This window comes from Anolis carolinensis, chromosome 3 (assembly GCF_035594765.1).
Source record: "Anolis carolinensis isolate JA03-04 chromosome 3, rAnoCar3.1.pri, whole genome shotgun sequence".
Lineage (NCBI taxonomy): Eukaryota > Metazoa > Chordata > Lepidosauria > Squamata > Dactyloidae > Anolis > Anolis carolinensis.
Window position 1 is genome coordinate 124,885,154 of NC_085843.1, and position 14,337 is coordinate 124,899,490.

A 14,337-nucleotide genomic window follows, 5' to 3' on the forward strand; every position below is an offset into this window, starting at 1 on the left:
CCCAATGCTGTAGTTTTAAAATTCCAGCTTTAGAATTGCCTAGAAAAGAATTGATTTTTTAAAACTTTTCCCTGTGTAATTTTGGTCACTGAAGACCTGCTTTTGTATCAAAACACATTTATAAGACTGTAATGAGAGTCATATATATTTATTTTGTTGTTGCTGGGCTGAAGGGAATGGGAATGAGGTGATGAGGAATAATTTCTCTTTCAATGGAAAAGATTTCCCTGGCCAGCCTTCTGATCCAAAGTGGGCGAGTGGCTATTCCAAAAATCAAAATTACAGCAAAAGGGGGAAGATTTTCTTCCATGTGGTATTTGCCTTCTGCCCCAAGAAATTCATGAGCAATATGTTTGCTGCAGCCTTATCTTGTGAAAGATTCAGATGGCATTGAGTGAACAGGTCCAAGATAATCGGTAGCGTGGAAAAGTAATTGGAAACAAACCCTTAGGATGTGCTTATACAACAAGCATTTCATGGAACTAATGCGCTCATGAAAAGAAAACAAAGCAACCAACAGCTGCAGACTGAATTTAGTCCAAAAAGTAATTGAGATTGTTCTAGAATCTACTTTATGTATTGTTTATTGGATTCATTCCCTCATGATATGCTACTGGATGGGCAGAGATTTTTTTTAAGTCCACTTCCATTCTAATACTCTTGAAACTTTCCTTCAGTCTTCTTGCATTATATGGTTTATGTGATCATTTAAAGAAGAATTACAATGCCCCATTGATGTCAGTGACAGATGACTGTGAACTTTGATTCTCTCAGTGAGACCTGATGCAAATAAATGCATCTTATTGTCACTTCCTTTGAACTGTAAGCTGTTTTGTGTGAGATGAAAACTGACATGCACAAGTTAAAATAAATACACAATCAAGTATAATAGGTTCCTTACAATTACAGATTGAATACACTTATCAGAATTCTTGGGACCAGAAGGATTTGGGAGTTATATCATTTGAGGAGGTGAGGATTTGGGAATATTTGTATTTGCATATACGTAAATAATGATTTATCTTGGAGATGAGACCCAAATCTAAGAAGTGAAATTCATTTATTTTTCCTGAAGGTAATTGTATACACAATATTTTAATGATTTTGTGCATGAAACAAACTTTGTGTATATTGAACCATGGGTGCCACTCTCTGAGTCACGCAGGTGGACAATATTTCGCATTTTTGAATTCAGTGAACGCAAATATTGTATAAATAAAGAGTATTGTTCTCTATGTATATTAATACACCTTCACCCTGCCAGACAATGTCATAGCAGACATTCATAAACTCTCATTGACTGGTGTAGAATTAAGATTTTGCTGTGGAGTCTCACTTTCCAGCTGTCACTTCGTATAAGGAGATGGAATTGCCTACAGCATATTTCTGCCTCATAGTAACATATTCCTATGAATAAATGGGAGGAAAGGAAGTATGAACTCCTTTGCAAGATTTTTAAATATATATAAGTCTATTTGACAGTGTGTGCATGCACGTATATATGTATTTTCTCCTGTTAATATTTTTGGAGGACTTAATAGGTTATTTAATGTCATGGTCCTTTTAAGACCTTCAGTATAATGGATAAACTAGTCTGAAACACAATATCTAAGAGCTAAAATGTAATAAGCTTAATTCAGTTTGGAGAGGAATCTGCATCTGTTCTGTGTTCATTCATATGACTTGTACTGAGAACATTTAGATCTGCACGCATCTCACTTTATTTGCACAAGCACTCTTGTTTACAAGATGTGCCCTTGGGTCCTCTTCTTCTTAAACGGCATAGACCTTTCACCTGCTCATCCTCTTCATGACCGTTGCAGAGACACTAGTGCAGTCAATAAAGTGTAAACATTCATACCCACTGCTATTATGGACATCTCACAGCTTTCCAAAAGTAAAACAACAAAATGAATTTGAACAGGGAGAAATATAAGGCCATATACCATATATACCTGCAAGTTGCTTCTGACACGATTTTAAAAAATCACTCTCACGTGTAAGTTGAGAGCAGATTTGGGGCAAAATGACAGATTTTGACATGACCTATGGATACGTCAAGGTTATTCTGTAGAGACATGCCCTGGCCCACTGTCACCACCATTTTCTCACCTTAGATATTCAAAAAGTCTCCTTTTCCCTTCACAGTATTAACTCTTATCAAAAGAGGAATAATCCCCTTCTCTGACTACAGTGGTGACGGGTGAGAGCGTAGCATATTACAAGACAGCCTAGAACAGGGGTCCCCAAACTTTTTATGCAGAGGGCCAGTCCACAATCCTTCAAACTGTTGAGGGGCCAAATTATCATTTGAAAAAAAACAAACAAATTCCGATGTACATGTCTTATTTGTAGCGCAAAAACAACAACAAGAACAATGAAATAACAATGAACGAGCAATACAATACTTAAAAATAAAAACAATTTTAACCAACATACATTTATCAGGATTTCAATGGGAAGTGTGGTCCTGCTTCTGGCCAATGAGATAATCAAGTTAATTAGGATTGTTGTTGTTGTGTGCCCTAAGTCATTTCAGACTTTGGGTGAGCCTAAGTCTAAAATTATTTATTATTTATTGATTTACTGCATTTATTTACTACATTTGTATCACACCCTTCTCACCCCAAAGGGGACTCAGAGTGGCTTACAAATTATATGTACATACAATATGTTATATTATTAGCATAGCACACTATTAACATTATATATTACTATATTGAACTATACCACTATACTGTAATATTATTAGTAATATATAATATATAATTAATATTATTGTATGGTATTATTATTATTAGTGTTATATTGTATTACATTATGATATTATTATCATTATTATTATAAAACTGAGGGCGGGGGCCAGGTAAATGACCTTGGAGGGCCGCATCCGGCCCCCGGGCCTTAGTTTGGGGACCCCTGGCCTAGAAGAAGCACCAACCCCCTCTACTTGCATCTATCAAGTAGGAAATTTAGGTACCACTTATATGTGGAGAGGCTAATTTACGACACCATAAAAATCACCCAGCCGCCATTGGAATGAGGAAGTGCCGTCGCAGTGGATGATAAAGCAGCTGCTCCCCCTGTGGCCAGAATCAAGTATACCCTCAGGAAGCTGGAAGCTGGAGAAGGTTTAAATTGCCTCTGCGTTTGTCTCTGTTCTATGTTATATGGAATTGAATGTTTGCCTTATATGTGTACAATGTGATCCGCCCTGAGTCCCCTTTGGGGTGAGAAGGGTGGAATATAAATACTGTAAATAAATAAAATAAATAAGGGATCTAGGCGTCTTAGGTCCTTTCTACACATGGCCAAAACCCCAAAAGTAACTAGGATAAAAAAAGGGGGGGGAGTAAATGACGTTTAGCTAAAGTGTGGGTAGAAAAAGATGCACTTAAAATCAGCTTCCCCCTGAAAAATGTGCACCTTCACATGACTGTATAGTCTTGGAGTCATACAAAACATGTATTTTCCTTCCCTTCCCCCTGAGTAGACTGCACCAGTTTATGTGTGCTTTTTAAAAGTCTGAAACAGCTGATCAGCTGATTGGGCTGTCAAAACAGGGAAAGCAATTAGAACTCCTGGAAACACTTTCTTTTAAACTTTAGGGGTTCAACAAGCCCCCCCCTGAATTTTTTTCATTTTTTTTTTAAATATGGTTTACTCATTAATTTTAACTGGTTAACCAAATCCCCATGAGTGTCCACTGAAGTTTATCTGTCTTGAGTGTCCACTGAAGTTTATCCATGGAGCCTGATTTCTAAATTATTTGTGTTATGGAATGACTCTTCATGATTCCAGTGGAGTAGTGGATTAAAGCCTTGTGATTTGAAGGTTGGGTTGCTGACCTGAAGGCTGCCAGGTTCGAATCCCACCCAGGGAAAGTGCGGATGAGCTCCCTCTATTAGCTCCAGCTCCACATGGAGGCATGAGAGAAGCCTCCCACAAGGATGGTAAAAACATCAAAACATCCGGGCGTCCCCTAGGCAACGTCCTTGCAGACGGCCAATTCTCTCACTCCAGAAGCAACTTAAATTGCTCCTGACACGAAAAAAAAAATGCTAAAAAAAGTTTCAAACCATCCCCCTGCAGCTCCCATTTTTTTTTCTGGCTCTAGTTCTGGTTGGGGGGTCACCACAACATGAAGAACTGTATTAAGGGGTCGTGGCATTAGGAAGGTTGAGAACCACTGTCTTACAGGATCAGGGCTGTGGCTTCCTTGATGCATCTGTGATGTGGTCTTCCTCCTACCCCATTTGGGATACATGGATAGAGGTGACTCCAGGTTTCACTGCCTCCCTTCCTTTGCCTTCCTAGATGATGCTGCTGGGTGGGGTGGAGGGCGCAGAAGGGGCAAAGGAAGAGCCTAGAGTCGGAAGAGGCCCCAAGGAAGGGCCCTGCGGTCCAACCCTGTGCCATGCAGGAAGGGCACGACCAAAGCCCCCGCCAGCCAGCCTCTGGAGAAGGCCACTCCGGCAGAGGAAGGCACGGGGGGCTGTTGCCCACGGGGAAGGGGCCCGCGGAGGGAGCAGGAGGCGCCGCTTGCGCGTGTCAACTCTGGCTCTCTCTCGGTGCCGGGGATGCTCGCTCACTCTCTCGCTCGCCTGCTCGCTCTCTCGCTGGCTGGCGGGGAACAGCTGTTGCTGGGCGACTGCGAGCGAGCGAGCGAGAGCCAGCAACCAGCCAGCCAGCCTTCCTTCCCTTCCTCCTTCCTTCCTTCCTTCCTTCCTCCCCTCTCTGCTCACTGGAGGCGCGGGGAGGAGGGACCGCTCTTGGACCCAAAAAGGCCACCCAGCCACCCCTCCCCCACGGGCCAGTAAGCTTAACGGGGGGCCTGAGCATCCCGATCCAGCCCCGCCATGAAGGGAGAGGCAGGCGGTAGGTGGCTGCATGGCGAAAGGAGCGGGAGGAGGGCTGCGGGGGTCGCGCCTGCATCCGGCGCCTTCCCGTTTTCTTGCTCGAGGATGATGGCGAGGCTGCGGAGCATCCAGGGAGGAGGGGAGGGCCGTGCGTCGGAGGCAAAGGAGGCTTGTTTTGGTTGCCAGGGATGCGGGTGGAGGTGCTCTTTTTACCTGGGAATTTCTCCCCCTCCCTGGGATTGGGGAGGAGGCAGCAGGGGAAGCAAGGAGCCTGGTTGTTTCCCATCGCGGAGGAAGCGGACGGGCCCTCCCCCGACCCCCTTCTCCAGCAGCACTCAAGGAGTCCGAAGGTGGGCTTGATCTCAAAGGGAGAGTCCGCCCATTAATTGGCAGCACCCACCATTCTTTTTAGTGCAGGTGGATTCCAAAGAGGCCTATCTTTGCAAGAGGATCATCTGGGCCTTCTTCGATTCCCGGCCTCTTTTCTACCAGCTTCTACGCCAAAGGCTGATTTCAGATAGCTTTCCTCTGCTTGGCATCCCTTGGCATGGTCCAGGCTAGGCCAGGCTGAAATGGTGTTTCTTGGCCTCCTTTTGCATCACAAAGGCCTGCAGATTTTGAGCAGGAAATCATCCTTGACTTGACACAGGCCTGTTTCAGCATCTCAGCTTGCTTTGCTTTTGATGATCCCTGATTGTCCGAGGATGATTGTCTTCCAGGTGTAGTATTCTGGAGGTGGGTATGTAGGTGATGGTGGAGCCCTATCCTTGACCCACAGTTAAGACATCGGTTTCCAGACGGAAAGCGGTCCAGGTCAGGGTAGGCTTGACACACCTTCGTTTTGGCACATTTCTCCCCTTCACCTTCCAGTCATGCCTCTTCAAATTCCACAGCACTGCTGGTCACAGCTGACCTCCAGCTAGAGCGCTCAAGGGCCAGGGCTTCTCCATTCTCGGTGTCTATGCCACAGTTTTAAGGTTGGCTTTGAGCCCATCTTTAAATCTCTTTTCCTGTCCACCAACATTCCGTTGTCCATTCTTGAGTTAGGAGTAGAGCAACTGCTTTAGGAAACAGTGATCGGGCATTCGGGCAACGTGGCCAGTCCAGCAGAGGTGATAGTATTGCTTCAATACTGGTGGTCTTTGCTTCTTCCAGCACACTGACAATTGTCAGTTTGCTAGGGAAAGCCAAAACAGGTGCGCTTGGGACTGATGTCTTTTGTCCATCAAAAGATATTTTAGGCACTTGGTGTTTTCTGCCATGATAATGTTCTTTTCTAGTAAGAAAAGGCTAGGGGACTGCTGGTGTTAAAAACAGGAAGGTTAATACCAGCAGAAGTGTGTGGTTTATGTTTGAGGCAGGGCCATTGCAGGGTAAAAAGATTCATCCAGGGTTACTTTCTAAGTCAGAGCCTTCCAAACTGGGTGTTGCAACACATCAATGTGTTAGCTGCGGTGTGTAGGTGTGTCTCTAGTCTATGTGAAATAAGCAATACATCAATCTTTTAAAAATATGAATGAACGGTTCGGGTACAGGCTATTTTTCTGATCTCATCTCCCCATATAGGCCGTCTCATGCACTGCGGTCAGCGGAGGAGGCCCTGCTCTCAGTCCCACCCCCATCTCAAGGGCGGCTGGTGGGAACGAGAGAGGGTGCCTTCTCTGTGATCACTTCCCATCTCTGGAACTCCTTCCCTAAAGAAATAAAAACAGCCCCCATCCTCCTCTCCTTTAAAAAAAAAACTTGAAAACGCATGTACGTATTTTAGTGTATGGAGAGGAGGAGGACTAGGACATGAAATTAATGCCACCAGAATTCTGGCTAACTTACTTCTACCCCATGGCTGCTATGATACACTTTAAGCAAACACCTGCTATAGCCATTTCTAATGTATTTTAACTGTTTTTAAGATAAATGTCTTAATGTTTAACTCATGTTATTAGTGTTATTCTGTTTTACTGGATCATTTTTATTCTGTTTCCATTTTGATGCTTAATTCCTTTGTGATAAGTTTTGTTATTACCTGTATTATTCTGTATTTTTTGATGTGATTGTACTTTTTTAGGGCATTGAATGTTTGCCTTTTTTGTGTGTGTAACCTCCCTGAGTCCTTTCAAGGAGAGAGGGCGGTCTAGAAATAAAGTATTATTATTATTATTATTATTATTATTATTATTATTATTTTCATGAGATAGGTTATGTCTGCACCCTTTTTTGTTATTACAATGTATGTATGTGTTCATATCTCTTTTAAGGGGTTGGCTTAACCTGCAGTTTGCTAATAAAACGGAATGACTGTGTCACTAAATGATGCATGCCTAAAATGTGTGTCGCCAGTATGAAATGTTCGGAAAACTCTGCTCTAAGTGAAAAAATTATTAGTGTTCTTGTGTCTTAAGACCCCCCTTTACCAAAATTAATGATACAGATCCATGCACCATTAATTTGGCATTCATGTAATAAGATTAGTAATATACAGAAGTTTGCACAAGAAAATATTTGTGGCCTTCTCTTCTGTTATCATTTATAAAATGTTGAATTTTAATGCAGAAAATTAGCCCATTCACACTCAATGTCCATCACACACACACACACACACACACACACACATTCATTCTGGAGAGCCAATATCATGTGATGGTTTGAATGTTGGACTAGGTCTCTGGGAGGCCAGGGTTTGAATCCCTGCTCAGTCACAGTAGGGAAGTCACACTGTCTCAGCCTAAGTGAGAGGCATTGACAAACCACTTCTGAAGAATTCTTGCCCAGAAATTCCTATGACAGAGATGCAATAAGTCAGAAATAAATTGAAGACAGACAAGATATATTCTTGATAATGTGTGGTTTACATTTGTGTTACATATAAGCCTTCATAAGAATATCCCACAGGTATATATGTGTGTGTGTGTGTCAGTTTAAAATTCATTGTAGCTTTCATCAGTGAAAAATTATGATATTTAAATTTGCATAAAATTTAAATATTATAATTTTTACTGGTGAAAGTTGCAATTTATATTTTGGTGTAGGTGCTAAGAACAGCGAACCCTTGATCCTCCCTTCACATTCATTTCCCAGGATTCGGTGGGGGAAGAGACTATTACACTAGTTTTCTGGCCCAGCCATACCCCAATGTAATGGCTCAGTCCAATGAAATGTGTTCATCAAGTTAGTTTTACTATGTTCTCTGTGTTTACATATAGTGAATTGCAAACGTTTCTGAAGTTTGAATTGATTTCTCAAGGTCAAGTACTGTATGCTATATTTCATCAGAGTATTCTTTGCCTAAGAAAATCACGGGGTCACCATAATTCAATGGGCAGTTTGAAGGTAGATACACACATATAGATTTTCATTATGTCGAGAATGGAACTGAATTCAAATTCTATATGGACTTCCACTTCTCAGTAGTATTTTTTCTGGATCAAAATGAGATTTGCACAAAAGTCAAAGGCAGAGCATGGCCTTTTTGGTATCATTACCTGTTATTTCCTCATCACCTTTTTGTCATCTTCAGAATTGCTCATTCAGCATTCTCATTTGTGGTTCAGAGTGGTACTGTTGAATGTTTTATTTCCCCAGTGATTTGATTTTTTTCAGCTTCCTTTCTACATTTTTTCTTTCCTTCTCTTTTTCCTACTTTGTTTTGCAGCATATATGGGCAATGGAAAGCCAAGCCTTACCTGAAAAGTCAAAGGTTGCACTGTATTTTCAGATGACACCCAGATTCAAAGATGTTGTAAAATATGGTCTTTAAATTGGAAGTCTCCTTATCTTAAGCAGGGGTCTAATTTGCAGAGATGTCTGGAATTAGAGTAGAAATTTCTTCAAGCACATCATGAAGCAGGAATGCAAAACCACAGGCTCTTTTATTGGCAACCAGTATGAGGCCTTTGAATTGACTTGACCCAATGTAAATATCGTGAACATGTCCTTTTGCTATCATTTTCGATAAAAAAATGTGAGCCAAATTGGTATAGTGGTTTTAGTGCTGGACTATAGCTAATACTTGTTCCTTGTATAAATTGGTAAACATACTTTAGTTGGATTATGGGATTATATTTAATGTGTGTGTTTGTGTGCCTTCAAGTCACCTCTTGATGTGTTGCAAATCCATACATTCATAGGGTTTTCTAAGGCAAGGAATACGCAGTCATGCTTTTGCCAGTTCCTTCCTCTGAAATATAGCCTACAGCACCAGATATTAATTGAATAACTCCCATCCAAGTACTAACCAGGCCTGTCCCTGCTTAGTTTCAAAGATCAGAGAGGACCTGGTGCCTCTAAGGCATTAGACCTGCTTATGGTTCATTATTGAGGAGCCCCGGTGGCGAAGTGTGTTAAAGCGCTGAGCTGCTGAACTTGCAGACCAAAAGGTCCCAGGTTCAAACCCCGGGAGCGGAGTGAGCGGCCGCTGTTAGCTCCAGCTCCTGCCAACCTAGCAGTTCGAAAACATGCCAATGTGAGTAGATCAATAGGTACCGCTCCGGTGGGAAGGTAACGGCGCTCCATGCAGTCATGCCGGCCACATGACCTTGGCTCTTCGGCTTAGAAATGGAGATGAGCACCACACCCCAGAGTCAGACATGACTGGACTTAACGTCAGGGGAAACCTTTACCTTTACCTTTACCTTTATGGTTCATTATATCCCAAAACTGTAACAAACCCTTGGATTCATTATCCTGGATTATTTGGGCATAGGTTGGCTGGCTATAGACCTGGCTGGATCTTCACATGAGGTATCAAAATGAAAAAGTAATGATTTAATAAAATGCAATAAAGAATTTTTGTGGTTTCCAGTACCACTCTGAAGGTTGGAAATATGAAGTCAGATTTGACCAAGTCATTCTCATAACTGCCTTGGGGATATATAGTAAATTGAAATGCTACTGCTTTTATAATATGATGTACCCTCGGGAATCTACAAACTTGCCTGACATTCAGAGAATATTATAGAAAGATAGGAACTGATTTGTCTCACTGATCCTTGCATGATAAGACAGAGGGAGCAAAGGCAAACTTCTCAATGCGTTGCATTTTCAAGGTGCCCACCTAAATTTTAAATACACAGTTATAAAACATTATTCATTCCCTTTGACTTTTCCATAGTTTGTTATGTTATAAATTGAAAACAAAATGGATTTAATAGGCATTGTTTCTACTTGATATGCAGAAAATAAAGATGGCAAAGGATATATATATATATATACTGTATATATAATGTATATACATTCATATATATATTTCTCTCTCTCTCTCTCTCTCTCTCTCTCTCTATATATATATATATATATATATATACACACACACATACACACAGTAGAATTTCACTTATCCAACATAAACAGGCCAGCAGAACGTTGGATAATAAGGAGGGATTAAGGAAAAGCCTATTAAACGTCAAATTGTGTTATGATTTTACAAATTAAGCACCAAGAACGCTAAAAAAAAAAAAAGCAGTCCCAAACACGGTAACATTATGTAGTAATTACTATATTTATGAATTTTCACCAAACCATTGCAATATATTGAAAACATTGACTAAAAACAATTGGCTAGTAACAAATTGACTGCAAATAAAGATAGAATTGCATAAAATGAACTTACGGTAGCAACATTGTCAGAAATTAAATCCATAAAAAGTTCAGTCCTTGCTGCCTAGAGAAACAGCTGTGGATCGGGGTGGGAGGCAAACTGGGTTGTATAATCCAGAGCGTTGGATAAGTGAATGTTGGATAAGTGAGACTCTATTGTATACACACACACACACACACACACACACACATATTCCTATTGCGCACGCGCTCTCACACACACACATATATGCAGAGCCGGCCCTAGGTATTTTTCAAGTGTAGGCGAACAGAATTTTGGCGCCCCCCCCCCCAACCAATCACTGAAAAATAAAAGCGTTGGATAAGCGAAAATGTTGGATAATAAGGAAAGATAAAGGAAAAGCCTATTAAACATCAAATTACATTATGATTTTACAAATTAAGCACCAAAACATCATATTTTACAACAAATCAATAGAAAAAGCAGTTCAATACATGGTAATGTTATGTAGGAATTACTATATTTGCGAATTTAGCACTAAACATTGAACAGGGATATAGGGCAGTGTGGACTTAGATAACCCAGATAGCCCTCAATATTAAAAAAAACTCTAAAATCAGGACAATAAATAAAGAACAACACTCTGAAAACAGAAGAAATCCAGACAGTAAACAATCAGGGACAGCTAACACCTCCCAAAAAAAAAAAGATTCTCCCAGGCAAGAAGAAGCCAGGCCTTGAAGCCACAGGGCCATTAAATGCTAATCAAGGTGATTAATTACAACATTCACACCTGCTTCAAAGAAAAGTTCTTTCTCCCACCCTGGACCTTCTACAGATATATAAACCCCACATACCTAGCTTCCAAGTTCTCACAGACCTCACAATCTCTGAAGGCCCCAAAGGTGGGCTCCCGTTGTGCGAAGGTGGGTCTGCGCCAGCCGGAAAGCCCAGCACGGGCACCGGGAGGCCCAGCGTGGCCACTGGAAGGCCCAAAAGAGAAGGAGGTGGAGAGTGGTGCCCTCCTCCCAGGACGATGGCACCCCTGGGACGATGGCGCCACAGGCAAGTGCCTAGTTCGCCTTATGGTTGGACCGCCTCTGTATATATGAAGTAAACAAAATCTAACTGGTACTTATTAGTTGTGTAAGTATTCACCCTGTCAGTTTTTAGGAGCATCTTTGGGAGCTGTGCGTCTTCTTGGACAAGTCTTATCAGATTGACACCACTTGACCATGGATTTTTTTTCCTCACTAATCTTTGCAGAAGTAGTCCAGCTTTGTTGAGTTGCCCAAAATCTTGCCAAAGATTCTCTATCAGACTGAAGCCTGGTTTTCATCAGGCCACTCTCTGACCTATTATCCCAAGGGGTGTGTGTGTGTGGAGATCGATGAATCAGCTCTGTGGCTGCTGCATGATAAATGGAGCTGATTCAGTCTAATGTGGGCCAAAGCCATTTAACACATTCTTGAACCACATTAACACAAGTCGCCGAGAAACCAGACCAAATAACGACTTTAGGTCCATGTTCGCAGTTGGGCTGGTTCCAAGATAGCCCAATTGTTTTCATAGCTACCTCATATTCCCCTGGGCTCAGGAGGCATGGACACATGAGATGGCACTCACCATCCCCATCCTGTTTTTGTTTTGTTTTTTTGTAGCAACAACTACCAGGTGTAACATAGGTAGTATCTGTCACTCAGTGCCCGGTGTGACGTTGGCTAGGACTCCAAGGCATTTGGAGATGCAAGGGGGGAAAGGAGGCAGTGATTTCTCTTCTCCCTTTCTCCCTACATCTCTCAGACGCTTTGGCCAACATCACTCCAGGTAATCAGATGAGAAAACACATTTTTCCAAATATTTACTATGCATCCAACATGCTTTTTTGCAAACTTCAAATGAGCTTTGATAAGGGCAATTTGTTTCATCAACCACTTTCTTTTTGCCGCTTTCCCATAAAGCTCAACTTTTGGCTTGTCCGGGGAACTGTTGTCTCATGAATTATTTCTGCCTTTTCAGCTGTGGATCGCTCTAACGTCTTCAGAGTTACATCTGGTCTCTTGCTTGTTTCTTTGACTAACGCTGTTCATACTAGTTACTGAATTTAGTTGACAACCTTCTCAAGGAAGTTCCATAGTTCACCCATTTTGAGCATCTTTTATCCAAGTATTATTTATTTCTGATTTTGAATACTTGAATATACATAATAAGATATCTTGAGATGGGATCTAAGTAAGGTAGAGTCTCACTTATTCAACATAAATGGGCTGGCAGAACATTGGATAAGCAAAATTGTTGGATAATAAGGAGGGATTAAGGAAAAGCCTATTAAATGTCAAATTACGTTATGACTTTACAAATTAAGCACCAAAACATCATGTTTTATAACAAGTCTGCCACTTGTTTGAAAGTGTGTCTGCACTTGAGTTATTGTTGGGTGTGTTGGCCTGCTGCGCATTGCTGCCTAGAGAAACAGCTGTGGATCCGGGCAGGATAAGTGAGACTCTACTATATAAACATAAACTTTATTTATGTTTCATATATCTACCTTATACACATAGCCTGAAGATAATTTCATGCATGATAGTTTTAATAATTTTGTTCATGAAACAAAGTTTTATCAGTAGACAACAGTGTTTCAGTCACCCCATGCAGACAATTTTGGATTCTGTAGTATTTCAGATTTTTGCATTTTGGATAAGGGATACTCAACCTGTAATAAATTCAATGAACTTTTGGGAAAGTTGTGTTTTAAAACCCCCCAACTCTGATTGGTGCTCCCATACAACTTTGAGACTTCTTTTGAAAGCTCATTTGTCTTCATGATGGTGTTTATTTTAAAAGAGGTGAATTTAACTTAAAATAATGTGATTGAATTGCCAACAGGTGAACTTTAGTTATTTATGTGGCTATTTAGGTAGTGGGTTGCATTAGAGTTTATTTAGTAGGTGAAAGCAGAGGGAGATGAATATTTTTGCAGCCTACAAGTGCCAGTTTGTTTTATTTAGTTCAGTTTTGTGGCAGAGTGTTTTGCACCTTTACTGTAGTAACAAAGCCAATTATATCAATTTCAGTTTCAAGTTGTAATGGAACAAAGCATGGCAAAAACAAGAGCGAGCTAATGCTTCTTCAAGGCACTATAAATGTACATTTGTGTTGGTCTTCTCTCTCCTTTAAGAAATACTTGGTGCTCTGTGGCCACTAAACATGCCAAGGCTAAATTCAATCATTAGTCTCAACTAAAGTGACCTATTGAATCTATAGTTACTTCAACACTTATGCAAGTTCCAATATTTCAGGAGAATTTATTTGGGACTAACACTTGGGCTTAGTAAACAAAGGGGTTAAAAGTAGCACACTTCAATATCTGTACATGCACACACACATATTCCATACAACATTTGTAGGTGTTATAGTACATATTCAAAATGTAGTTGCAGATTGTCATAACATGCAAATGTTCCGAGTTTCTGACTGTGGATGCCCCAATGATAGAGTTACACAGAGGAATATTGACAGTCACCAAAATATGATTTGTTTGTTTTTTGCATTCATTTTTTCATGTCCAGAAAGAAAAGAACTTCTTTCTTCAAAGCAATTGTACTCTATAAAAATTCCAAAGATGATGTTCAAAACAACAGACAAGATAGTATTGTTGCATGAGAGCCCTGAAACACCTTTTCACCACAAATCACACTCTGTCCAGATAATCCAGTAAGCAAAAGTTTATTAAAAGAAGAGTATATATCAAAATTAGCAAATCTAAAAAGGAGAATCAAAGTTCAAACAGTTGAAGAGAGCTAAGATTCCAAAATCCTTTCAAATACAGTCTCAAGAGTAAATCCCCAGATATATCCATAAACATGATAGCATGAATCTGAGGCAGGCAACCTATGCCACACATGAAACTAGAACCAGGAACAA

General features: G+C 40.8%; 1 protein-coding gene across 5 annotated transcripts in view; it reads left to right on the plus strand.

Annotated features, from left to right (window-relative positions):
• The first annotated feature begins 4,530 nt into the window (after nucleotides 1-4,530).
• nalcn (sodium leak channel, non-selective) overlaps nucleotides 4,531-14,337 on the plus strand; it is a 300,357-nt gene continuing 290,550 nt past the window's right edge. For 2 of the 5 annotated variants that reach the window (XM_062975470.1, XM_062975471.1), the window contains exon 1: nucleotides 4,531-4,878. The gene's annotated coding sequence lies outside the window, so the exon portion shown is untranslated. The remainder of the gene's footprint in view (nucleotides 4,879-14,337) is intronic. The other 3 variants (XM_008106968.3, XM_062975472.1, XM_008106969.3) reach the window with 2 other exon arrangements.